The sequence below is a fragment of the Suncus etruscus genome, chromosome X (genome assembly GCF_024139225.1).
Source record: "Suncus etruscus isolate mSunEtr1 chromosome X, mSunEtr1.pri.cur, whole genome shotgun sequence".
In the NCBI taxonomy this organism is placed as follows: domain Eukaryota; kingdom Metazoa; phylum Chordata; class Mammalia; order Eulipotyphla; family Soricidae; genus Suncus; species Suncus etruscus.
This window is the reverse complement of record NC_064868.1, coordinates 103149090-103176889: the sequence shown is the minus strand read 5'-3', so window position 1 is coordinate 103176889 and position 27800 is coordinate 103149090. Positions and strand designations below refer to the sequence as shown.

Here is a 27800-nt window from a genome sequence, read left to right as displayed (position 1 = left end):
TTCAACTTGGAATTTTGCTTCTGACTGTGAGTGGTAGGACAATATTTTTGAGGGTATAATCAACAGATGTCTAGATAGTTTGAATATAGGCTATAAAATAAAAAGGGGAAACAGATTGATTCTTGGGATATTATCAACTTCATCTTCTTCATTGCTTAGTTTAAAGTCACTTTTAGGAAGCACAGTCTACTTTCCTATCATTGAAATCATTGTTACCCCACATCTACCTGGGTAATAGCTCTTTGAATCTGTATAATGTAATGAGAACATTCTGCTTTCTGCAGAGCAGAACTACCTGTGCATATCTACCTATTCCACTTTACTTAATGCTCCTCAGAGACTTTGTCATAATTATAAATGTAGTCTTTGCTGAAGCCAGTCACAATAACCTGTGAAGATTCTTTGACCAATAAATACTGTTGATATTGAATAGATTTGAAGCTGCATATTATTGTTTCTAGTGTATGTTCATAAGACTCCAATTATGAGAAGATAAGCAGGAGAATTACTTCAACATTACTTGCTGTTAGTTACCAAAGTCCATTTGATAGATGCAGCTGTTTAAATTATTGACACCATTAGGCTTAAAATTCACTGCAATAATAGGAAACTCATGCATTAACAAGGGGCATTAAAGGTGCCTAAGGGCAAAATATTATGTCAATCCTTTTCTAATAGCTCATGTTCAATTAGCTAAACTATGAGATATAAAATACTAGTTAAGGTGTTATCCTTGCATGTGCCTTAAGTGAATGTTATTTCTAGCACTGTTTGCTATATATGATACCCTGAGCCCCATCAAGAGTGATTCCAGTGCACATTAGGTAAGAACCCTCAATCCCTACCCCCAACAAAAGTATATAGAATGGCAAAAGTGAGAGGTTGCAGGGATTATAGAAGCATAATTATGAAGCATCTAGAACTGGGTTTAAATTTTGGCTATATCATTTACTGATCATGGTGCTATGAGAAAATTATTTATAAGTTACTTTTTGCAAACTATATTTATTTAAGCTCTATGATTACAAGTATGTTTGTAGTTGGGTTTTAGTTGTAAAAAAAACCCACCCCCCTTCACTAGTGCAAAGTTCCCACCACCAATGCCTTCTATCTCCCTCCTTCCCATCCCTTGCCAGTATTCCAGACAGGCATTCTATTTCTCTCACTCACTACCATTGTCATGGTAGTTCTCAGTGTAAATATTTTTATAATTGAACTCACCACTCTTTGTTGTAAGCATTATATCAAGGGCTGGTCTTGCCAGCCCTCATCTCTATTGTCTCTGTGTATTATTACAATACTGTTTTTTATTTTTCTTAAATCGCACAGATGAGTGAGACTATTATGAGTGAGGCTACTATGTGTCTCATAAATGTTTCCATGTTCATCCATGTTTAGGAAAATTTTATTACTTCATCTCTCCTGAGAGCTGCATAGTATTCCATTGTTTATGTATATCACAGTTTCTGTTGTCAAGCATCTAGGTTGATTCTAGATTCTGGCAATAGTAAATAGCACTGCACTGAAAATAAATATGCAGAGGATATTTTTTTTTGCCTTTTGGGCCACACCTGGTGATGCTCAGGGGTTACTCCTGGCTATGCACTCAGAAATCGTTACTGACATTCATATAGGATGCCGGGGATTGAAGTGTGGTCCATCCTAGGTTAGTGCATGCAAGGCAAATGCCCTACTACTTGGGCCACTGCTCCGGCCCCAGAGCATATTTTTGTATTGTTTTTGTGTTGCTAGGGTATATCTCTATTAGTGGAATTGCTGGATTATATGGGAGCTCAATTTTTATATTTTTTATTAAAAATTTCCATATTGCTTTCCATAAGGCTGGACTAGATGGCATTCTCATCAGCAATGAATGAGAGTTTCTTTCTCCCCACAACCCTGTGAGCACAGATTGTTCTTATTATTTATTTTGTGTGCTAGTCTCTGTGGCATGTGATAGTACTTCATTATTGTTTTGGTTTGCATATCCCTGATGATTAGTGATGTGGAAATTTTTTTCATCTGTCTTCTGGCCATTTGTATTTCTTCTCTGAGGAATTATCTGTTCATTTTTTTCTCCATTTTTTAATGGAGTTAGATTTTTTTCTTGTTAGTTCTATCAGTATCTTGTATATCTTAGACATTAGCTCCTTATCTGATGAGTATTGGGTGAATAGTTTCTCCCTTTCTGTGGGTGGTCTTTATGTCCTTGTCACTATTTCATTTAAGGTGCAGAAGCTTTTCAGCTTAATATAGTTCCATCTGTTTATCTGTGCTTCCACTTGTTTTGAAGAGTATTGTTTCCTCCTTGAAGATTCTTTTAGTCTCAATGTCATGGAATGTTTTACCTAAGTGTTCTTCTATATATGTTATGGTTCTGGTTCTGATATCAAGGTCTTTAATCCATTTGGATTTGACCTTTGTACATGGTGTTAGTTGGAGGTCTGAGTTCGTGTTTTTGCATGTAGCTGACCAGTTGTCCCAACACCACTTGTTGAAGAGAATTTCCTCGCTCCATTTTGCATTTCTTGCCCCTTTATCGAAGATTAATTGATTGTATGTCTGGGTAACATTCTCTGAATATTCAAATCTATTCCACTGATCTGATGGTCTGTCTTTACTCCAAATTGTTGTGTATGTAAATATTTTGGGGGATTACTATGTTGCTCACCCTAATCTGTGCCCTACCCTAGGGTGTGACCTGGCATTCTGCCCCCACCCTAGGGTAGGACCTGATTCTGCTTCCACCATTGGTTGGTATCTGATCCCACCATTGGGTGGGACCTGACTCTGGAGTATAAGAGCAAGGGTCTGTGGAAGGCGAGGAGCTTTTTTGCTGGCTGGAACTGAATCTGAGTCTTTGGACTTCAGTTTTGTCCATCCGAATAAAGCAAATATTTCCACGAGCCTGATTGTCTGCGAGCTGTTTACCCGCCGTTTCACCTCAGAACCGTGGGCTAGACAGGGTGGCAGACGCGTGCTCCGAGCTGGAAGAGAAGGGCCTCATTCTCCATCCCACCATCAGTCAACCTCTTCAGGGGCTGACCTGCTACATAATGGCGCCCGAACAGGGACCTGAACCCTGGACCCTCAGAACTATAAGTGAAATATTTCATTGGAAATTTCCTATGCTGACCATCAAATGGTTTCTGTGGTTAGTCATGTGGATTTTACCACCCTTAGTCTTACGCATTGGTGCTCTAGTATACAAGTGGATCATTCCATTTTGTTTAAAACTAATTGGTTTTGATCTAAGGACAATCACTGCAGTTGGATGGTTGTGGTCTATATTTCAAATGAAAAGTGTAGTGTCTCTAGCCATCATAGTTTGTGGAATTTCTGTGTTGACTAACGTTATTATTATGAGCATAGTTATTTGCTGTTATTTCTATTTAGGAAATAGAAAGTGTAGAAATGGTGAGGCTAAAACCAGTATAGATAATAAGGAAATTTATCTGACAAAAACTCAGACCAAGGTGCAGGCTGACGAATCCAGCCCCACCATCAACAATATAGAAATTTTTGCTGGAAGAAAAACAACTCAGAATGTTAAGCCTGATTCTAGTGAATTGCTTGACAGTAGTGACTCAGATAATGATCTACCTCCAGTGCTAACTCCACGAAGTATGCCTCCTTCTAGTCACAAAATTGAATCGCAGAGCAGAGCAGATTCAAACGATGAACCACATGCTCGGTCTCAGAGCTCTATTCAGAGTAATTTTGCTAATCAGGCCTTATCCCCTATAGACGGGGTAAATGTTTCTAACTATGTACCCTATCAGATGGAAGAATTAGATCGGTTTAAAAGATCATGTAAAGAAAATGGGCCAAAATCGCCATACAGTGTGGAGTTATTAAGACTTTGGAGTCATAACTCATCTTGGACTTTGTATGATTTTAAAAGAATCACTGAAATATGCCTGTCATCTAAACAGCGAACTGAATGGGAAATGTACTATTCAGAAGGCATAAAAGCTAAATTATATAGTCCGGATGGTATGAAAAAGCAAGTGGCAGGTGTTACTCTATCGTATGAATTATTGATGGCAGAAAATCAATTTGCAAATATTCAGACACAAGCAGCTTTACCTAAGGAAATCTTAAATTTAATCAGGGAGATTGCATTGTCAGCATGGGAAAAAATTGATTCTAACAGCATTGGTAGAGGAAACTTTTTAAAAATTACCCAAGGCCCTTATGAGTCATTTGCAGAGTTTGTAGGTAAGATTAAAGATGCTCTGAAGTTACAGGTGGAAGATGAGGAGATTAGAAACTTCCTAGTAAAATCTTTGGCCTATCATAATGCAAATTCAGCCTGTAGATTAGTATTGAATACATTAAATGAAAAGTCAGATCTGAATGATTACCTTTATGCCTGCCGGAATGTCTATGTGGAACCCCAACCCCCACCCCACTTAGACTCAGTACAAACCTTCCCAGTTACCAAGGGAACAATGCCTTACTCCCCTCGGGGACAGAACACTTTCCGGAAACCAGGTCTTTGCCCAAAATGCAAAAGGGGTCGCCACTGGGCAAAAGATTGCAGATCCAGAAACCTCATTAATAATAACCTAAGTAGAGGTTTCAACACATTCCCCAGGAGGCAAATCGCTGCTACCATTGTGGAAAACAGGGACATATCAAAAGAAATTGTCGTCTCCTTATAAATTCAGCTCCCCAAGAACACACATACAAGATGCAGGGAAACGCCCACAGGGCCTCCCCCCAGGCCCTTCCAAATCAGGGGCAAAGTTCACAGACAATAATCCTTCCAAGCCCAGCCCAAGAAAATTCATCACGATAAGGGAATTAATCCACTCCACTTCAGGGAGTGCCGGATTAGACATATTATGCCCAGAGGACATTACAATTTACCCAGGAGCATGCCCTTACATGTTAGAAACTGGCATTGTAGGCCCGCCACCCCCAGATACCATGGGTTTGATCCTTGGCAGAAGTTCCCTCAACATAAAGGGTATATCAGTAATCACTGGTGTCATTGACTCAGATTCCATGGGAGAAATCATTGTAGTTATTACTGTACCAGTTACATGGACCTTTAAAAAAGGAGAAGCGATTGCCCAGATAGTAATAGTGCCTTATGTCAAATTTGGGACTTCAGATAAGACTAGAATTGGAGGTTTTGGAATCACAGATCCGGGTGCTGCTCAAAACCCAATCGTGGCTCTGGTTACTAAATGTAAAGATGAACACCCAATGATCAAACTTCACTTGGAAGGCAAACCCTTTGATGGAATGATAGATATGGGTGCTCAGGTTACCGTAATTTCTGATAAAGAATGGCCAGAAAATTGGCCTCTTCAGGAAATCCCGTATTCCCTAGAAGGAATAGGAGGCCTGAGTTCCTGTCTGTTGAGTACGAGGACTATACTATTTTACGGCCCAGAAAATCAAAAAGCAATAATCAGACCTCACGTGGGCCCATTTTCACCATCCCTGTGGGGCTGTGATCTACACAAACAGTGGAAAGCAGAATTCCACATCCCATTAGCTCCAGAAGAGTCCGAACCTTCTTTTGATTTAAAAACCAAAAATTTTTAGTGGGGGCCACTGCCGTAAAAACACCAGCACCAATAAAAATAAAATGGAAATCTGATGAACCAATTTGGACAGGTCAGTGGCCCCTTAAAACTGATAAATTAAAGGTGCTGACAGAATTAGTGGAGGAACAGCTAAGTTTAGGACATATTGAACCATCTTTTTCTCAATGGAATTCACCTATATTCACTATAAAAAAGAAATCCGGTAAATGGAGACTTTTGATGGATCTTAGAGCTATAAATTTATCCATGATACCTATGGGCAAATTGCAGACTGGTTTACCATCACCTGTAGTTATTCCAAAGGAATGGCCACTAATTATAATTGATCTGAAAGACTGCTTCTACCATATTCCTATCCACCCAGATGATAAAAAACGTTTTGCATTCTCAGTTCCTTCTCTCAATAATACCCATCCCTGCAGACGTTTCCAATGGACTGTTCTCCCCCAAGGCATGCTGAATTCCCCAACCATGTGTCAGTTTTTTGTAGATAAGGTTTTGAGCCCTGCTCGTGAAAAATTTCCTCAAGCCATGATATTTCATTCTACAGATGATATCTTGCTCACAATGAACAACGAAACAGATTTACAGGAATTATACTCTTATGTTACTGACTGTTTACAAACATCAGGACTGAAAATAGCTTTAGAAAAAATACAGATAATGCCACCGTATCAATATTTGGGTTTTATTTTGGACCGGACGTCTATACGTCCACAAAAATTTTCTATCAAAAAAGAAAACCTCAGAACGCTTAATGATATTCAGAGACTTTTAGGTGACGTAAATTGGCTCCGCCCTGCACTAGGAATCCCAAATGCAGAGTTATCTAATCTGTTTAAAACGTTGGAGGGTGACCCTGCTTTAGATAGCCCGAGAAATTTAACAACAGCTGCCAAAAATGAATTGGACATCTTCTTGAGCAGATTACAAAAATCGTTTCTCTCAAGATTCATCCCAGGGGAAAAGGTATTACTGTTAATCTTCCCTACTATAGAAACCCCCACAGGGGCCTTGATGCAACAGTCAGGACCTTTGGAATGGGTGTATTTACATAACAAACAACCTCGCTCAGTTGTCCCCTACTTACAACTGATTTCAGAGATTATTATCAAGGCAAGACTCAGATCTATATCTTTACTAGGTTTTGATCCAGATATAATAGTTTTGCCAGTACCAAAAAAGGAAATTGAGTCAATATTGCCAATTAATGAATCTCTACAAAGGGCCCTCTCAGATTTCACAGGAGAAATATCCTCCCATTATCCAGCAGGAAAAATTTGGGACTTTTTAAAGAAAACTCAGTTTGTTATTTCTTCAATTGTTCGGGATTCCCCTATCCCCAATGCCAAGGTTTTTTACATTGATGGATCCCAAAATGGAAAAGGAGGAATAACTGGAGACAACAATAATATGACCATAGATACCAAATATAAATCTGCACAGAAAGTTGAATTAGCAACGTTAATTTACCTATTAGAAAATGTATCTGAAGCCATGAATATAGTTTCTGATTCTTTGTATGTGGTAAATTTATGTCATGTGATAGCCACTGCATCCCTTAATGCTAATAACCCGATCATACAGGACTTACTTAAACAATTACAGCAGCTTCTTCAAAAACGATCTGAGCCCATCTTCATCACACATATTAGAGCCCACTCAGGTCTTCCAGGACCTATGGCTCAAGGAAATAAAACTGCTGACTTGCTAGCAATGCCTATATTTAAATCACCTGTAGAGGAACATTCAGCCCTACACACAAATGCTCGCCGTTTACATGTGAATTACCAAATTCCATGGAGGCAAGCTAGAGAAATTGTAGAAAACTGCAACGTATGTGCACCGTTAACAAAAAAGACTCACATAGCAGGAGCAAACCCAAGAGGCTTACAGTCTAACGAACTTTGGCAAATGGATATAACTCAAACAGATTTATTTCCAAGGAAACCATATCTTCATGTTGTGGTGGACACTTATTCTCGGTTTATGTGGGCAATTCCCATGTCTTCTCAAAAATCTAAGGCTGCTTGTAGTTTTCTTTTACAATGTTTCTCTGTGATGGGTATTCCATATTCTATAAAAACTGATAATGGGCCAGCCTATGTTAGCAAAACTTTTGAATTTTTTGTAAGGAATGGCAGATAAGACATCTCAGAGGAATTCCTTACAATTGTAGGGGACAGGCCATTGTAGAAAGGACTCACAGAACCTTAAAAACTCAATTGCAAAAAAATAGAAAAAGAGGTTTACCACCAACGGATTTGCTATCTTTGACTCTTATCACACTAAATTACTTTAACTTACCCCAAGGGGAAAGCTACACTGCAGCGGAAAGACATTTTAAAGAAGATATTCAGAGACAAGAAACAACCCATAAACCTATTTGGATCAAGGAGGATGAAAAATGGATAGCTGGCTATCTTCTCCTAAGAGGAAGGGGTTATGCCTATGTTTCTATAAATGATGACCCTCCCAAGAAATTTTGGGTTCCATTATGTCTTGTTAGAAATCGGGCTAGCACAAATGATCAGGTTCAGACTACAAACTCCCCTTCAGAGAAAAAACAGAATACTTCAGACACTAACAGCAGTAATATTACTAAGGTCTCTGGGGCAGGGAACGATTTAGCTGTCACACACCATACAATGAGTGAGACTGATGGTAGTGATAAACCCTTACACTCCAAGATGCAAAAGGAAAGACAGGAACCTGTCTTAACTGGGCTCCAAAATATAGGAAACTCTTGCTACATGAACTCAATATTGCAATGCTTGTATAATATTTCAGACTTAACTCAGTATTTTTATAAAGATCATTATAAAAAGGATATTAACAAGAAAAATCCGATGGGGCATGAAGGTAAATTAGCCGAAGAATTTGGTCAGCTCATCAAAACCATGGGAAATGGATTTCATCGATATATTAACCCTGAAAGCTTCAAAGTAACAATTGGTTTACTTAATGACCAGTTTGCTGGACACAATCAGCAGGATCCTCACGAACTACTGATGTTCCTAATAGAGGGATTACATCAGGACTTGCTTACTGTAAATCTAATGACAGACAAAACTACACATCTCATGGGAAATGAAAATTATGAACAATTTAGTCCAGAACACCAAAAGGCTCATAAATCTATTATTTATGATCTCTTTCAAGGACAATTCAAATCTATACTCCAGTGTCTCACTTGCCACCAAAAGTCTGAGGTTTATGAGACATTTGTTCATTTGTCTTTGGCTGTTACATCTACAGATAAATGTACATTACAGGAATGCCTCTCTGAATTTTTTAAAGAAGAAGAATTAAGAAATGACAACAAAGTTCTGTGCAACAGTTGCAAAAATAGAAGGGATTTTTCAAAGAAAACGTATTTATGGAAACTGCCACCAGTACTTATAATACACTTGAAACGTTTTGCTTTTGATGGCAAACAAATAAAAAAATTGCATACTTATGTAGATTTTCCTTTAGAACACCTCAATTTAGAGGAATTCACTTCAGAGAATAAAAGCAAGATTAAGAAATACAACTTATCATCGGTGTCAAACCATTATGGTAAAGTTCACTATGGACACTGTACTTCATACTGTAAAATTGCTGCAAAACAACACTGGATCAATTTTGATGACAAGAAGATCAAAAAAGTCCCTAATACATTGGTGAAATCCACAGCAGCATACATCCTGTTTTATACTTCTTAGAGATCTACAATGAACACCAGATAATCATTTTACTTCCTTATCAGTTGCTATTAATGCTCTAGGATTCTTTCCACAGGCATGATCAATGAATATAGATTGAAAATCATGAATCCCCAATGTGTTTCCTTGTAGGATGGATTTATGTCTTAATTTCATTATTGCTCTAGGTCTCAGTTAATCATGAAATTTTACAAATTAATTTAGTCAAGGTTCACCTGAAAGAGAAATTTCTCATCATATTAATGTTGTTTTTCTTTCTAGGTATACTCATTTAACGACTTTCACTCTTTTTATTATAACATCATTGCTTTATTTCCCTCAATTTAGGTTTTAAGACACTGACATAATGATAATTTTAGGTGGACTTTCTTCACAGTGCTTCTTGCCTATGATTGATTATCATAAAGTTACTGTTATACAATAACTTTGTATATATACTGATATACACGTATAGTAGAGTTGTCCATGTTTGTATTACGCATGAAATTCTCTTTCAGATCTGCTAGGCAAAAAAAAAATTTAGTGAATTTGAAATGATTTATCTAAACAATTGCCGGCTATTACATTTTAAGGAGCTTTTAGTTGATTCAGCTGAATTCTCTTTTCTTTTGCTCTATTTTGGATCCTTTCCAACAAATATTTTTTAGTATGAGTGAGTGTTATGGCCATATTTTTTGTGAAGTCTGTGTATGTATGTCTTGTTTAGTGTCTGTCTGTTCTGCATATTTTGTATATAGTTTCCTTTTTCCTAACTTTATCTTCCCCAAATTAGTCTTCCTTATCCTTCCTTCTCTCTTCCTAGTCCTTAACATTTTAATTTTCAGGATTTCACATGTGCAACCCATCTCCTTCACCCACAACTACAAGCTTCCTGATCTCGGCGGGAAGAAGAAATCCATGACTGTTGGAGTTTTACACCATATATGCTGCAAACTTGTTGGAAATGAAGCCACCTGGGATTTGTGTCACAATGTAACACCAGAGAAAAGATCCATGGACAAGACCCACAGTCTCTGGATCCCAGTTAAACTGTGCTATCTGAATTTCTGGTTTTCCATCCACATACAAAATGCTATTGTTGACCGTTTCTACAATGGCTACCCCAAGATTGCACCGATCCCAAAGGAAATACAGAAGCCCAACCAACTTATGATGTAATGATGTAACGCTTGGGGATGCCCCAACACATGGATGACTGTACTGGCCTTCCTTCTTCATTCAGCTTGATGTTATCTCCTGTACAAGGCTTCAACCCGCTTTTCCAGACCCATCAAGTGTCTTCTGCCGGTCTTTTTGGAGTTCCAGACCCCTCATATTTACAGATTGGTATTGAACTCTGTAGAAATTACATCTGTTGTTTTTCCTATAACTGTAATCCTTTGAAGTTACGTTTGGTACTACACTTCTTTTGACTATCGTTATTAATGTTTTTCTATTTTAGTTTTTAATATTAGGAATCGATGTTGTATTACATTAAGGTTTTGCTTTCTTGACTTTAGGTTTGTGAGTTATATATTATTGTCTATAATTTCCCAAATGATATTTTTGTCTGTTCTCAGGGTTTTTTGCGTGGGCGCATCATAGGCAAAATACTAGGTTTATAGAAGGTTCCATCCATTTTGGATGGGCCCTCAAGTTGTTTATTTACACAGGGAGGGTCTCTGCCTTAAACATTTTGTTTTGGTTTGTGACTTAAGCTCCCATCTATAAATAGTCGACATCAATTTCAGACATCTTATGGACTTCAGACCGGATTAAGAACTTGGACTAAATTCAGATACCTATTGATCATCATTGCAGTGGCTCCCCACTGTGCAGAGGGTGTATGTGCCACTTCTTCCGAAATAAAGGCCTAGTTTAATGCCCTCAAAGATGGGCTTTCTGGTCTACCTGAACTTGAATGAAAATGGAGCTGGAGAGATAGCATGGAGGTGAGGCATTGGCCTTTCATGCAGAAGGTCATTGGTTCAAATGCTGGTATCTGCCAGGAGCGATTTCTGAACGTGGAGTCAGGAGTAACTCCTGAGCACTGCCAGGTGTGACCCAAAAACGACCACCACCACCACCAACAACAACAACAAATAAAGAAAAGGTGCTTCTTCTTGCCTGCTACACAACCTTTCTGGTGTCTCTTCGAAAAATCTATGTACGTCTTTGATTTATCTTCTCAGGAGCTTGTAGTTGATTCCTTGATACATGTTTCTGGTTTTAGACACCCTGTGCTTAGGTTAGAAGTTTTTCTTTACATTTTCCTGTGATGCGCTTATGCAAACAGCCGCTCTTTTATTATTGACTAATTTTTCTTTTAATAATTGTAGACAATATTGTTTGTTTACTAAAAACAAAAGGGGGAATTGTTGTGTATGTAAATATTTTGGGGGATTACTATGTTGCTCACCCTAATCTGTGCCCTACCCTAGGGTGTGACCTGGCATTCTGCCCCCACCCTAGGGTAGGACCTGATTCTGCTTCCACCATTGGTTGGTATCTGATCCCACCATTGGGTGGGACCTGATTCTGGAGTATAAGAGCAAGGGTCTGTGGAAGGCGAGGAGCTTTTCTGCTGGCTGGAACTGAATCTGAGTCTTTGGACTTCAGTTTTGTCCATCCGAATAAAGCAAATATTTCCACGAGCCTGATTGTCTGCGAGCTGTTTACCCGCCGTTTCACCTCAGAACCGTGGGCTAGACAGGGTGGCAGACGCGTGCTCCGAGCTGGAAGAGAAGGGCCTCATTCTCCATCCCACCATCAGTCAACCTCTTCAGGGGCTGACCTGCTACACAAATATCATGCTGTTTTAATGACTATAACTTTGTAATACAATTTAAAGTTGGAGAGAGTAATGCCCTTCATACTCCTTTGACCAAGGGTTGCTCTAGCTATTCTCAGGTATTTATTTTTCCAAATTAATTTCAGGAGTGTTTTATCCACTTCTTTGAAGAATGTCATGGGTATCCTTAGAGTAATTACATTAAAACTGTACAATGCTTTGTAAAGTATTGCTATTTTAATTACGTTAATCCTCCTAATCCATAAACAGGTTATGTGTCTCTATTTCCTTGTGTCCTTTTTATTTCTTGAAGTAGTGTTTTGTAGTTTTATTTGTATAGGTCTTAACGTAGTTAGTTAAGTTTATTCAATGTATTTGAGGTTGTGTGGCACTAATGAGAATGGTATAGTTTTTAAATGTCCATTTCTTCTTTATCATTATTGATGTATAAGAAACCCATTAATTTTTGCTTGTTGATTTTGTAAGCTGCCACTTTGCTATATAAATCTATTGTTGCTAGAAGCATTTTGGTAGTATCTTTGGGTTTATATAAATATAATATCATGTCATCTGCAAGAAGTGAGAGCTTCAGACCCATCCTATTAGGATCAGACCTCTAACAACACCTCAATAATAGATCACTAATCTAAGTCTTTATGTGGGCATGAGTACATAGAGGACTCCTCTATGAGAGCCAAACCTAAATTGTAAACAATCCATGCCTTTAGTGTATATAGCCCCTCCTATATATGATCCCTCTTTCCCCCTTCAGAAATCCTACTATCCCTGAACCCCCAATTCTCAACCTGACATCCTACCTTATTAATGCTCTTTACCCTCAGTTCTTAACCATTAGGTATCAAGACCGACCTCCTGCCCCACTAAGCCATCACCCTGCTCCCAAGCGAAGGGATACCCACACAGCCCCGCATCTCATCTCCTGGAAAGAAACTACTCCTGCTGACTCATGCTCTGTGACCCTCATTCTCAACCCCCCAAATGTGGACCGTTACTTGATTCCGGACCCAGCTTCAGAAGGACCCCCAGTGCAAGAACTCTACCCGAGCCCTTTCTGCCACAAAGCATTTCTCAAAGTCAACAAGACCAGGGTTTGTGAGAAAATGTGCCCTGGATTCCATCCCCCACAAGAATATCCCAAAAAAAAAACAATGGGGAAGCCTACATTTCCCTTATAAGTTTAAGAGCTCTATAATACTACTTCTTATCCTGCTTATTTCCAAATGTAAGGTGGTCTCCTGCATCACTTTGTTCCCTTGATTACATTTAAACTCATTTTTATTTATTTTTTGTATTTATGTGAATATATTGTCTTGTTTTTTGTTTTCTTCTCTTCCTTAACTTCACCTGTCTTGGTTCTGTTTGGTATAAAACCTACAAGAAAAAGTCTTGTCTGGGATAAAAGCTCAGGTCAAAACCAGGACACAGAGATTACGGCACTTGATACTCTCACCCCCAAGTGTGCCAGCAATATAATATAACACCATTTCTTTTTGCAAAGGCATACTAAAAAAGGGAAAATTTTATGTATAGAAACAAGCTGTTATCTACTAGGGATAAGAACTCATACATTTTACAATACAGGGGCACCTCCCACCTTGAACAGATGTCATGTGGACACAATTTGGACTTCATGTGATTAGACAGCAACTGTCCAACCCTGAACCCTAGATCTCAGACATAGAATTGACAAAGTTCTCTGCAACAGCTCCAGGAAGCAAACTCCCTCTGGGACATTCTTAATATGGCTCTGACACCAGCATGCACCAGTTTTTGATATGACATCCTGACAATGTGGAAATGGCACCAACCTGATCTAAGAGCAGGCTGTCTTACCTCACCACTTAATGATAAGATGAAATCAGAAGACATGTCATCCTTTGATCTGTGAAAAAGCCAAGATCACTAACTACAGAAGACTGAGTATGACAACCATGACTGGGAAGAACCTATCCTGTGACCAATAAAAAAACCCCAGTCTAGGCTTTGGCCTACAGTCTGTACAACCACCAAGACATCTAATTCCAGAGATCTGACAGATCTGCTGCAATCGAGCAGAACTTATGGAAACATAAGGAAAAACTCTAACCTAAGCTTCGTCCTAGATAGGTGCAAAATCCAAGACCGTCAACTACAGAATATTGATTAAAACAACAGTTATGAAACAGAACTTTTAGAAACGTAAAGAAAGACTCCATCCTAGGCTCCATTCGATGACCTGTGCAAATACCAAGATCTCTAGTTACAGTGGCCTGATCTTATCCATGACTGAGTGGAAAGTTTTCAGACACCACAAAAGGACCTAGAGGAGAGTAAAAGAACAGGTACCAAGCCTGGAGTTATTCCCATGACAGTATACTTCAAGGGAGGAGAAACCCTGTATCTCTGAGGCCAAGGGAATTCCCTTTCTAATCTCCCCAATATTTACTATGCCTATGCAAAATAAAGCACAAATAAAAATTTTTAGTTGTTATTGTTTTTTTTTTCCTTTTTTATTTGTTTTGTTTTGCTTTGGTGCTCTCTTTTTTTCTTGTTTTGGGATCATGGTTATTGTTTGGTTGTTGTCTTTATTGCTGTTGTGCTTTTCAGGTTTTTGCTTGATTTTGTTTTTTATTATTTTTATTATTTTTGTATTTTTGTTATGTTTTTTCCTTTTTCTCTTTCTTCTCTTAAATCGATATTTATAGCCTTTAGATGAACTCCTCCCATTTTTTCCTTGTTTAATTTGTGCCCTCCCTTTTTTTCATTCCTTCAAACAGAACCACATAACTTGAACCATCTTGTTCCACCTAACAAATTGAGGGGGAAATAATGGAGGGTACCAAGACCAAGAAGTCGCATAAACATTGAGTAGAAATAAGAAATGATTATACTTAGGTACCAAATCCAAAGCCAATGACAGCAGAATCGATACACAATCTACAACAAGCTAGACACAGAAGGGACCACTTATACTAGCAACCCGGGGGACAATGGAGGGGAATATAGGAATCATGCTGGGAACAGGGTGGAGGGAGCACAACATTGTTGGTGGGTATGCTCCTGATTCACTTTCACCAAGTACCTAAAATATTACTGTGAATGATTTGTAATATACTTTGGTCAAAATAAAGATTATTTTTTTAAAAAAAAAGTGAGAGTTAAACTTCTTCCTCTTTTATCTGGATGCTCTTGATATATTTTTCTTTTTTTAAATAAATATATTTTTAAAAAGTGCATCACATAGTTAATATAGCTGATCATAATACATTTGTTTTAAGATGACCAAGTTGGGCCCGGAGAGATGGCACAGCGGCATTTGCCTTGCAAGCAGCCGATCCAGGACCAAAGGTGGTTGGTTCGAATCCCGGTGTCCCATATGGTCCCCCGTGCCTGCCAAGAGCTATTTCTGAGCAGACAGCCAGGAGGAACCCCTAAACACCGCCGGGTGTGGCCCAAAAACCAAAAAAAAAAAAAGATGACCAAGTTATTAAAAATAGAAAATAGAAAAAAACTAAAAAATGGAATAGAAAGGAAAGAAGAAAAAGTTCAGTAGCAAGTATATTTGTGAAAATTATTGTATCACCAATGAACTCATTAAAGCAATAGCAGAAGGTTTAGAAGTTCTTTTTTAAAGATGAGTTAAAGAAATACAGTAATAAAGGTGTGAGAGTGGTTATTTTTGTTTGCATAGGCCCAGCAAAATATGGAGGAAATAGAAAGGAAAAGCCTTGGCCTAAATACAGGGAGACCTTACCCCTGAGGTATTCTTTTTCTTGCCTAATTGCTATGGCAAGTACTTTCAGGACTAAGTTGAATAGGAATGGTGAAAGAGGGCAGCCTTGCCTTAAAACAAATAAACAGAAAATGGAAAAATCCTCAAAGAATGTGAACAAGCAAAAATAGAAACCTTTGATAAACTAAGCAGAAGCAACATAAGAATCATCGGAGTCCCAGAGTGTCAGGAGAAAATATCCATGAAGAATAAACAGTCAAAGACATCATTGCAGAGAAACCCTCAGAGCTAAAGAATGCATGCAACCAGATCCTGCATGTCTGAAGAGTACCATATTTGCCGGCGTATAAGATGACCCTTCAACTCATGAAAAACTTCCTAAAAGTCTTAAAAGTAAGTTACTTCTTAAAAGTAAGAAGGGTATGGATCACTCGTCCCTGAAGCTGGAACAAGTTTCAGCATGCCGTATACCAGCATATAATATGACTCCCAACTTTTAGGAAGTTTTTCATGGGTTGAAGGGTCATCTTATACACCGGCAAATATGGTACTAGCTATAAGAGATTCAAAGCAAAGCACCCCAAGACACATTCTAGTCACAATGTCAAAACCCACAGATAGAGATAGAATACAGAAAATAGCAAGATCAAAAAGAGAAATTAAATTCAAATAACAATCCTTAAAATTTACAACAGATCTGTCACAAGAGACCTTCAAGGCCTGAAGTCAGTGGTGGGATATAGTGAAAAAATTCAATGAAGTGACTACTACATACAGCCAGGTTCACATTCAGGTTTGAAGGAAGCGTACATAGTTTCACAGATAAGCAACTCAGAAACTTTACAAATTCAATACCAGGTCTTAAAAGACAAACTGAAAGGTCTACTTTAAAGACAAGACAGACCAGCAGATACACCAAAGTCCTACATAAAGATGACAATAAATCCCATGACAATTATCTTTCTCAACATCAATGGACTAAATGCACCCGGTTAAGAGACACAACATTGTGGCAAAGTGGTTCAGAGAGCTGAATACAACATTCTCCTGCCTACAAGAAACACATCTGAATAGACAGCACAAACAGACTCAAAATCAAAGGTTGGAGGACAATCATCCAAGCAAACAACTGACTTAAAAAAGCTGGAGTAGCCATATTAATATAAAGTGACAAATTTTAGACTTAGAAAAGTTATAAGGGACAAAGATGGCCATTTCTTAATAATCAAGGGCTATACACAACAGGAAAAATCACACTTCTAAACATGCACCCAGTGACGGGTCAGAAAAATATTTAATACAATTGTTGGCAAATCTGAAAGAAGACATTAATAGCAACACAATAATAGTGGGAGATCTCAACACTTCCCTGTCACCCCTTGATAGGTCAACCAGGCTGAAACACAATAATAATATACTCTCTCTGAAAAGAGAAATGAAATAAAGTGGCCCAGTAGATATATACAGCACACTCCATTTTCAGAAAACTTGATACACATTCTTCTCCAGTGTACATGGGTCATTCTCCAAGTTATACCACATGCTGGTTCAAAATATATACCTCCAAAAAATCAAGAAGATAAAAATTATATAAACTACTTTCTAAGATCACAATGTGCTAAAATTAAAGTGAACTACAAAGGAACACAGAGGAAAAACTTTAACACCTAGAAATTAAACAGCTCACTTCTGAACAATCAGAGTGAAATGAAATCAAAGAGGAAGTAAAAAGATTCCTTGAAGCAAATGCGAATGTAGACACAAATTAACAGAATTGATTGGACACAGCTAAAGCAGTATTCAAAGGAAAATCAATAGATTTGCAAGCACGTATCAGAAAGGAAGAAGGGGCCTACATAAGTAGCTTAATGACACAGCTTATAAAATTAGAAAATGATCAACAAAATGAACCCACAGTAGGTAGACAGAAGGAAATAACAAAGCTTAGAGTAGAGATCAATGAAGTGGAAATCCAAAAAACAATCCCAAAGATTAACAAAACAAAATGTGATCTTTTGAAAAATAAACAAGATTGATAAACCACTAGCAAAACTCACAAATAAAGGGATAGAGAAACTTAATAAACCAGATTATAAATGAAAATTGGAAGATCATATACTACAGAGATTCAAAGGGTAATCAGAGACTACTTTGAGAACCTCTATGTCACAAAACAAGAGAAATTAGAAGAAATAGATGGATTCTTATAATCTTCCATGGTTGAACAGGATGATCTAGCATATCTAAATAGACCCATCACTATTGATGAAATTAAAATGGAAATTGAAAGTCTTCCAAAAATCAAAACCACAGGCCTATATGGATTCACTAATGAATTCTTTCAAACTTTCAAGAGAACCTACTACCAATATTTTTCAGGCTCTTCTAGGAAATTTTAGAAACAGAAACACTCCCTAAGAGTTTCTACAAAACTAATATCACCTAATACCAAAAACATATAGAGATGCTGCAAAAAAGAATGTTACAGACCAATATCACTGGTGAACACAGATGTAAAGATCCTTAACAAAATCCTAGCAAATAAGATCAATGCTTCATCAAGAAGACCATACATCATAACCAAATAGCTTTCATTCTAGAGAGGCAAGGATGGTTTACCATAAATAAATCAGTCAACATACTACATTATATCAACAAAAGAAAAATAAAAAACATATGATCATATCAATAAACGTCGAGAAATCATTTGATAAGGTCCAACACCCGTTCCTAATAAAGACTCACAACAAGATGGGAATGGAAGGAACTTTTCTCAGGTTCGAGGCCATGTACCACAAGCCAATGGTAAATATTCTTCTCAATGGAGACTAACTAAAAGCTTTTCCCCTGAAATCTAGAACAAGATAAGGCTGCTCCATCTTACAACTCTTATATAACATAGAACTGGGAGTACTTGCCATAGCAAGTAAGCACCAAAATGATATCAAGAGCATCCAGATAAAAAGGTAGAATTTAAGCTCTCATTGACATTACAGTATATTTAAAAAAAAAACCCCAAAGACTCTACCAAAAATCATCTAGAAACAATAGATTTGTAAAGAAAATTTGCAGGCCACAAAATTAACATGCAGCCTACTACAATCATGGCGGTAATTATGGTGCTTAAAGATTTTATAGTAAAAAATGAAAACAATGTAAAATGGGAGTGCTCTTGGAAGAAAATTAAATAGTATGACAATAAAAACATGCAATAATCAATGGCCTTCTTATACACCAATAATTATAAAGAAGATATAGACTTTTAAAAAACAATACCACTCTCATTAGTGACACACAGCCTTAAATACTTTGGAATCAACTTAACTAAAAAGGTGAAGGACATATATAAAGAAAACTACAAAAACTGCTTCAGGAATAAAAAAAGGACACAAAAAATGGAGATACATACATAATTAAAATTGAAATACTCTCCAACGCATTGTACAGATTTAATGCAATTATTCGAAGGATACCCATGACATTCTTCAAAGAAGTGGATCAAACACTCTTGGAATTTATTTGGAGCAATAAATATCCACGAATAGCTAAAGCAACCCGTAGGAAAAAGTAGATGGGAGGCATCAATGTCCTTAACTTTAAATTGCATTACAAAGCAATAGTTATTAAAACAACGTGTTTTTCTTATACTAGTAGCCTGGGGGTCTGAGAGGGGGATATGCAATGCATGTTGGGAATGAGGGTGGAGGAAGGACAACTTTGGTGGTGGGAATTCTCCTGATTCAATGTCAATATGTACCTAAAATATTACTCTGAAAAATATGTAATTCACTTTGTTTAAATTAAAAATTATTATTAAAAACAAACAAAAATCAACCTGGTTTTGAAATAAAGACAGTCTCTCAGACCAATTAATAGACTTGAGTAGTCAAACAATGTTCTCCGGACATAAAATCAATAAATCTTTAATAAAGGGTCAAGAAATACAAAAACGGAGCTAGAAAAGCCACTTTAACAAGTGGTGTTGGGGTCAGCCACATGAAAATAAGCGAACTTAGACCTCCATTTAACACCATTCACAAAGATCAAATCCATATGGATTAAAGTCCTTGATACCACACCCAGAACTATAAGGTTTATAGAAGAACATGTAGGTAAAACACTCCATGACATTGAGACTAATGGCATCTTCAGGAAGCAAACACCACTGTCCAAAGAAGTGGAAGCAGGTATAAACAAGTAGAACTACATTAAGCTGCCAATTTTCTTCATCTCTGAGGGAACAGTGACCATGTTACAAAGGCCACTCATTAAATAGGAGAAACTATTCACCCAATACCTATCAGATAAGGGGCTAATATCTGAGATATATGAGGTAAAACTTAACAAAAAAAAATGATCTAACCCATCAAAAATGGGGAGAAGAAATAAAGAGACACATCCTCAAAGAAGATTTGTATTAAATGTGGGGCCGGCAAGGTGGTGCTAGAGGCAAGGTGTTTGCCTTGCAAGTGCTAGTCAAGGTTCAATCCCATGGCGTCCCATATGGTCCCCCCCAAGCCAGGGGCAATTTCTGAGTGCTTAACCAGGAGTAACCCCTGAGCATCTGCGGTGTCCTGAAGCCCCCCCAGGGGGGACCCGGCCAGCAGGAATTAGCTGGAAAGGCTTCTCAGACAACCGCACTCCTATTTTGCTGAGTAGAAGAGCAACCACACCTGTAAAAAATCTGAAAGAGGTTAATAATAAAGACCCAAGGCAGCGTCTCACTGTTCAAGGGCAACTTTATTTGGCTACAGCTCCTTCTTATATAGAGAAGGAGAAGGGGGCAGTACAAGGGTGATGTCAATCACACTTTTGGCATGAAAATTACTTCATTATTCCAAATAAGGCAAGTGGGCAATACTTCTTGCAGTATCCATGGAAACATCTTGTGACCTTCTAGCTGCATTCCTAATTGCTTGACTATCAGGAGGTGGTGCAAGATGTGCTTGCCTCAGTGATCTTGAACAGACAATGTAGCATATACACAATAATGAATGTCTTGTAAACTCAGGGATATGGTTAAGGGAGTAAGGCCTCTTTTCTGGGAATGGTACTGGGCTGTGTTGCTCTCCTCCGGGCTAAAAGATTAATTATACTTTGCAGCTGCATTTTCCTTTCTCTTTGGCCCAAGAACTTACAGCAAGACTGCATGTAGCCTTTAGGTGAAAGGCTGGATTATGGCAGAAAGAATAGCAAAATGGCCTCAAACAAGTCAGTCCCCAACATCTCCCCCTTTCTCTTCTAATAAAAGAAGGAAAGTCGTGAGCGGGTGGAAGAACCGTGTCTTAGGCTACAAGGTTTGACCAGGTCGGACACGGCCAAAGCTGCATTTAAAAGATGGCTACAGGCGCTGTGGGTGTGCACAGAGATCCGAATTATGTGTTGTAGCCTTTTAGGGCCGTGTCCTAACTGGGACCTTGCTAATCCCGTCGTAGGTATCTCCACAGCCGAGAGCACAAGTACCGGAGCGAGCTCCGTTTGTTAGCTATGCGCTTTATCTCCTGAAAACTTAGTGGCTGGAAGGGCGGCTTGGTGACAATAGCCAAGTTTTCACAGGAGTCACGTTGGGTTAACTGTTGGTAGTGAACTTGAACAGAGGTTTTTGCCGTCTCATTTACTTGGTTTTTAACAAGGGCAGTAAGTTTGCGGAAAGCCCATGGGTCAAAGGAAAGGAGCAGCATGAGGCTAATAAGAGGGCCCAAAATAGTGGACAGTAATGTATGTATCCAAGGAGAAGAGAAAAACCAACCCTGTTACCAACCTTGTTCTTCATCGAAATGTTTTTGAAAATCTTTTATACCATCACCAATATGTTGAACGCTGTCTCTAACTAATCCAGTTTTGTCTTTGAAAATACAACATTGTTCCTTAAGGGCTACACAGACTCCCCCCTCTTACATAAGGGCAAAATATAGAGCACGACGATTTTGAAGAACTATCATAATATGGGTCTGTGAGGGCTAGAGCAGAGGCATTTATAATATTTAAAATAACTTGAGAGGAGAAGGATGGGCTAGAAGGCAGAGTCCGTAGCTTACAACTTGCCCAATAGTGAGTTAATGACGTTGAGGCTGAACTTTCCAGAGAAGAAGTTTAGAGTCATTGGTGTAGATAGGAGGTTTAAACGTTGTGATGCTTTCATAAAACGGCGAAACTGGTGAATTGCAGATTGAACAGTGTTTATAGCTGGTGTTGGAGAGCGCTTGGGCAGAGGCATTGACCATTTGCAGGATGAGGTTCAAGGTGGAAACCGGACCAACAGGTTTGATGGTTATTTTAGGCATTAACAAAGCTAAAACATAATAATCATGATAAGCAAGAAACATTTCAGTAACAATATGGGGAGAAAATTTAGTGGAGCAAACAAAATAAGTGGAGTTGGGGGCTTCAATGAAGATGGAAGAGTTGTTAACAATAATGGTTTGATTGCAAATGTCTGATTGTTGAACAGGGGGGCACATATATGGTTTGAGTAAGCAAAGTTCCACGACCGTGACTTGTTTGCAATGGAGGTTGTTGGTGGCAATGGTGGGCATCAAGGCAGCTAGGCAGAGTGCTCAATTCAGCATTGTCAAAGGTGGAGTCAGTTAGAAACAGGTTTGCAGGAATGGCGGCTAGCAGGAGGTTTATAAGTAAACAGCTTGGCAGGAGGCAAAATGGTTACTTCATATAAAAATTAAGAATTTGCAGAAAACATTAGCAATTTACATTACACTAGTTATTTTTGAATACCACGGGAATGTTATTTGACCTCTGTTAGACTTTGGCATAAAAGAAAATTTATAATTAACAATTGCTAATTAAAAAAAATTTTTTTAACTGAATATAAAGGATTTTTCTTAAACTTTTAGTTATTATGTTAAAGCTGGATGCTATATTTTTTAGCCATAAATACATATTCTATAGGCCTGAACTTACACATAACAGGAAAGCCGGGTGACTGCAAAGTCCAGAAATTCTCCAGGGAAAAGTTATCCCCGATGGCCATTGAGAAATTTGGGGTTTGCCATCCCTCACACTTTCCGCCATGTTCTTAGAAGGACAAAGCTAGCTTAATACATAATTTTTAACACATGATTTTTAGTTGCAAGATGCCAGTTTGTGAACTGACCAGACTGAACCAGGTTGAAAAAATTAATTGAAATTTGAAAAATGGATAAGGCTTTAAAAATTGTATTATTATAAAATGTAGAGATAACAAATAAACAGACAAAACAAAACAACACTAAACACAACATTTTACACTTGTGGCCACTTTCATTCATCACAACAGACACATAAACAGACAAAAGGATTGATTTAAGACTTATTTATAAAAAATTGACAAGCGCTTTTAAATATTTAGCTAGCATGTTTGTGAGAAGAAAAAAAAATTTTTGTAGAAAAACTTTTTAGTTTTGAGAAGTACTTAATGTAGATGGAGTGGAACTTTGCTGAAAATAAATTTTAAGGTTTAGATTTAACACAAAACATTTTTAAAACAATTTTAATTTGAAGTTTAAAACATTAAGTAAAATGGTTAATGAGCACTGTAGAAGGAGTCTTCACTCTGAAGTATGAAATCATTTGCTGTAAATGAATAGGTTTTCTTTAAATTGGTTTTGCAGTAGAATAGTAAGACAGCTGCAATAAAGTGTTAAAATTTTTATGATTAAACACAATAGCATGAACTATGATTATTAAAGGTATAAAAACTGATTTTAAAAATACAAACAACTGTTTTTACTATGAAGACTTTAAGTGAATAATTTGTAAAAAATATTATATACTAAATTAACTAAATGCTTAGATTATTATAAAATATAGTTAAAGACATCTGATACATTTACACACTTAGAACTTAAGACTAAAATTATATTTAATACTAGTTAATTTGCTTATAAAGTTTAGTTACTTTTATATATTACTTATAAAATTATATATAATATATTTTTTCATTTATATTATTTTTTCACTGCGACACAAATATACAGATTTGTATAATGTGCTGATATTTTGAATGCATTTAAAATAATAGTTCTTTCAATGCAGAAATAAAGAACAACCATTGCTGTAGCACAAAGTTAAAACTAAGGGTACTATAAAGCATACTTAGGTGTTTACTGTGCATTAAATTAACTATATTGTTTAAAAAGGCTAACCACATTATTTTTTACATAATTTTGTAAATACTTTAAAATTAAAATAAAACTTTTAATAGAAATATAAGACTTAATTTTAACACTTTTGTGTTCGTTTGGATTTTAAAACACAAAGAAGTTTTTCTTTTACCAACATTTTGTTATCTGTAAAGTGACAGAATCATGACCTTGCTTTAAAATTTTCTGAGAGGCATGAAAAAAAATTTATTGCCTTTATCTTTCTGTTGCTTTTTAATGTTTTAATAATTACTTTACACTACTTAATGCACTAAACCTAATAACACATATTTGACGAAGTGTAGGGCTGACAAGGTGAAGCAGAGTTTTTCACTGATAACTTGGGGAGGGGCTAGCACAGTTAACAGCAGGAAGGTTAGAGGCAAATTATTTACAGTTAGCAGGGTGTAATGATATATAAAAAAAAAGCAATCTTTTAAGATTAATTACTAATTTATTGGAATTAGAGGGAATGGCAACCGAAGAGGGGAGTCTGGGTTGCAAAAGCACCATGAGAATCATGGTTTTATTAATTGATTTGAGAATATGCAAGAGATGCTACTTTTCAGATTTCTTTTGAATAACAAAGATTGGGTATTTCAAGGTGAATTGGAAGGCTTAAAGTGGGAGTGGCAGGGTTTGAGCTGGCTGTTTCCCAAGGCTGGCAGGAAAGAGGCTGAAGGAGGCTGAGGGCTGGTTTGAGCAAAGTAAAGGGTACATTAGGCTCAGAAGTTTTAACAGCAAAGTGTAGATATCGCAAGGTTTTATGGCTTAGCAGATGATACTTTGTAATTATCCTGCTCACTGTGCCCTTAGAATTTTTTGTAGGCACTGCAGCAGTTTCTGTTTTATGGCACTTAGCCTCACTTTCATTAGTTTGTCTCTTTGAGTTCTCAAGAGGGGGGGCTTGGCCGTGGAATTCAGTGGGCAGAGGACAGACAACTATAGATTTAGGAGGGCGGGGGGAACGCCTGAAAGGCAGAAACCTGTGAATTAAGAGAAGCAGCCTGTTTTTGAAGGCTTAAGATTTGTTTAAGATTTTCAATTTTGCCAAGTAGTTTCATTTCTATAGCTTTAAGAGGGGGAGCGGTGAGAGGAGGGAATCTGCTATGGTTAGGGACTGAGCGTTCTCCGCGGTGGAGGCTGCTGAGCAGGCGGGGGAAGACTTTCTCCATTAGGGAGAAAGACAGGAAAGGTAGCGCTGGTTTTTGAGCCAAGAGCATTATCAAGTTTGTTAGAGAGGTGAGAGACCATGGATGTAATTGTGGTGAGTTGGGAACTCAAGTCAGAAAAAGGGGGGGGGGGAAAGGAGAAAGCAGCAACAGTTTGTTGCCGGTGTGGGGGAGCTGCTGGAATGCCAGCTCTGGGGAGCGACTTCCAGGCACAGAGGGCAGCAAGAGCCATGTTGGCAAGCTGGGACCTGGAAAGTGTGTGCTGTACCTTTAAGGTATGAAAAGAGGCGAGGCCAGCTATAAGAGCTTAGAGATTAGGATTCCTGCCTATTTGCAGGGGCTTTGCAATGAAAAAAAAAAAAGTTAACTTCTCAAGAGACAAAGAGTTCAGCTTTTAGATTCTAAGCAGGAGAGCGTGTAAGGGGCTTGGGGGCCATAGGAGGTTACGGCTTGAAACGGCTCTTTGAGGCTTTTCCAATTAAAGGCTTTGTATTGTTGCAATTGCTGGCTAAGGAGGGGAGGGTGGTGAGGGGAGTAAAGGTTTTGGTGGAACAGGGACGGAGCTGAGGCTAGGGAAGTGAAGGGCTGTTTAGGATTTTGCACAGAGGGTGCAGCGGCCTCTTCTGTAGGGGTCTGGGTGCATAGAGCAGAAGCATGGACAGAAGTAAGGGAGGGATATAAATGAGAAGCATTAGAGAGATCTTTAAGAGCATTAGTTACTTTGGAGACAAAGGTAGAAGAATCAGTGGTGGAGGGAGGACAAGGGGAAGTATTCTCAGAGGGAGAAGGGAGATGAGAGACAGAATTAGAACGAGAGGGAGTCCTGGAACACTCACGGGAGACTTGTTGTACATGAGATTCAACGGCATGGATGATGTCTTTGGCGGTTCCGGCATTTTTAGTTACAATGATATCTCTTAACAGGCTCCAATATTGGAACATAATTTTTTCCTTTTGTGAATCATCATTATTTACAAAATAATCACTCATTTCATGTCCTACTTTGTCCCAAGTGGACGCAACAATTTCTGGACAGGTAATAATAAACCAATGACATACATTATGAATAAACATAAGAAAATTACAAATATTCTTTTTGGTAACCTCTACATGTCTGGCTTTCAACTCAGACTGAATATCAATAATGAATTTAAGTTCAGTACTCAATGAAACACCCATGGAAGTGAAGCCAACGGGCGAAGCCCCAAGAGCCAATCAGGGGCGGTGATCAGAACGACTGAAAAAACTGCAGTTTAAATATTTGATTAAGGCTAACTCGTTTCAACGCCTACCCGGATGGGGTATATCCTGCGATTTACGAAACAGCTCCGGACTCGCCGACCCGTAGTCGTTCGGAGTGTGGCGGTGGTCTTCGAGCCCAGCGTTGGGCGCCAAAATGCGGTGTCCTGAAGCCCCCCCAGGGGGGACCCGGCCAGCAGGAATTAGCTGGAAAGGCTTCTCAGACAACCGCACTCCTATTTTGCTGAGTAGAAGAGCAACCACACCTGTAAAAAATCTGAAAGAGGTTAATAATAAAGACCCAAGGCAGCGTCTCACTGTTCAAGGGCAACTTTATTTGGCTACAGCTCCTTCTTATATAGAGAAGGAGAAGGGGGCAGTACAAGGGTGATGTCAATCACACTTTTGGCATGAAAATTACTTCATTATTCCAAATAAGGCAAGTGGGCAATACTTCTTGCAGTATCCATGGAAACATCTTGTGACCTTCTAGCTGCATTCCTAATTGCTTGACTATCAGGAGGTGGTGCAAGATGTGCTTGCCTCAGTGATCTTGAACAGACAATGTAGCATATACACAATAATGAATGTCTTGTAAACTCAGGGATATGGTTAAGGGAGTAAGGCCTCTTTTCTGGGAATGGTACTGGGCTGTGTTGCTCTCCTCCGGGCTAAAAGATTAATTATACTTTGCAGCTGCATTTTCCTTTCTCTTTGGCCCAAGAACTTACAGCAAGACTGCATGTAGCCTTTAGGTGAAAGGCTGGATTATGGCAGAAAGAATAGCAAAATGGCCTCAAACAAGTCAGTCCCCAACAAGCATCAAACGGGTGTGGTCTGAAAAAAAACAAAAACAAAAAAAGATTTGTATTAAATGGTAAAAGGCACATGAAAAAGTGCTCCACATCACTGATCATCTCGGAGATGCAAATCAAAACAATGTTATTATCTCACACCTCCGACACTGGCATACATCATAAATAATAACAACAATCTGGGCTCATAGGGTGGGGAGAAAGGAATTCTTATTCACTGCTGATGGGAATGATATCTAGTCCAGCCTTTATGTAAAACAATATGGAGATTCCTCAAAAAAACAACTCTAAAAATTGAGCTCCCTTAAAATCCAGCAATTCCACTAATAGAGATATACCCTAGCAACACAAAAACACAATACAAAAATTCCCTCTATATGCCTATATTCATTGCAGTGTTATTTACAATAGCCAGATTTTGGAAACAAACCAGATGCTTGATAACAGATGAGTGGCTAAAGAAATTGTGACATATATTCACAGTGGAATACTATGCAGCTTCCAGGAGAGCTGAAGTCATGAAATTTTTCTAAACATGGATGGACATGGAAACTATTATGTTGAATAAAATGAGTCAGAAGGAGAGATAGACACAGAGTAGTCTCACTCATCTGTAGGATTTAAGAAAAATAAAAGACAGTTTGATAACTATACCCAAAGAC

General features: G+C 38.1%; 1 non-coding gene across 1 annotated transcript; it reads right to left on the bottom strand.

Moving 5' to 3' along the window:
• Positions 1–23754: 23754 nt before the first annotated feature.
• On the bottom strand, positions 23755–23884 carry LOC125999707 (small nucleolar RNA SNORA22). Its single transcript, XR_007492187.1, has one exon. It is a non-coding gene; the product is annotated as a small nucleolar RNA SNORA22 (small nucleolar RNA).
• Positions 23885–27800: the final 3916 nt, after the last annotated feature.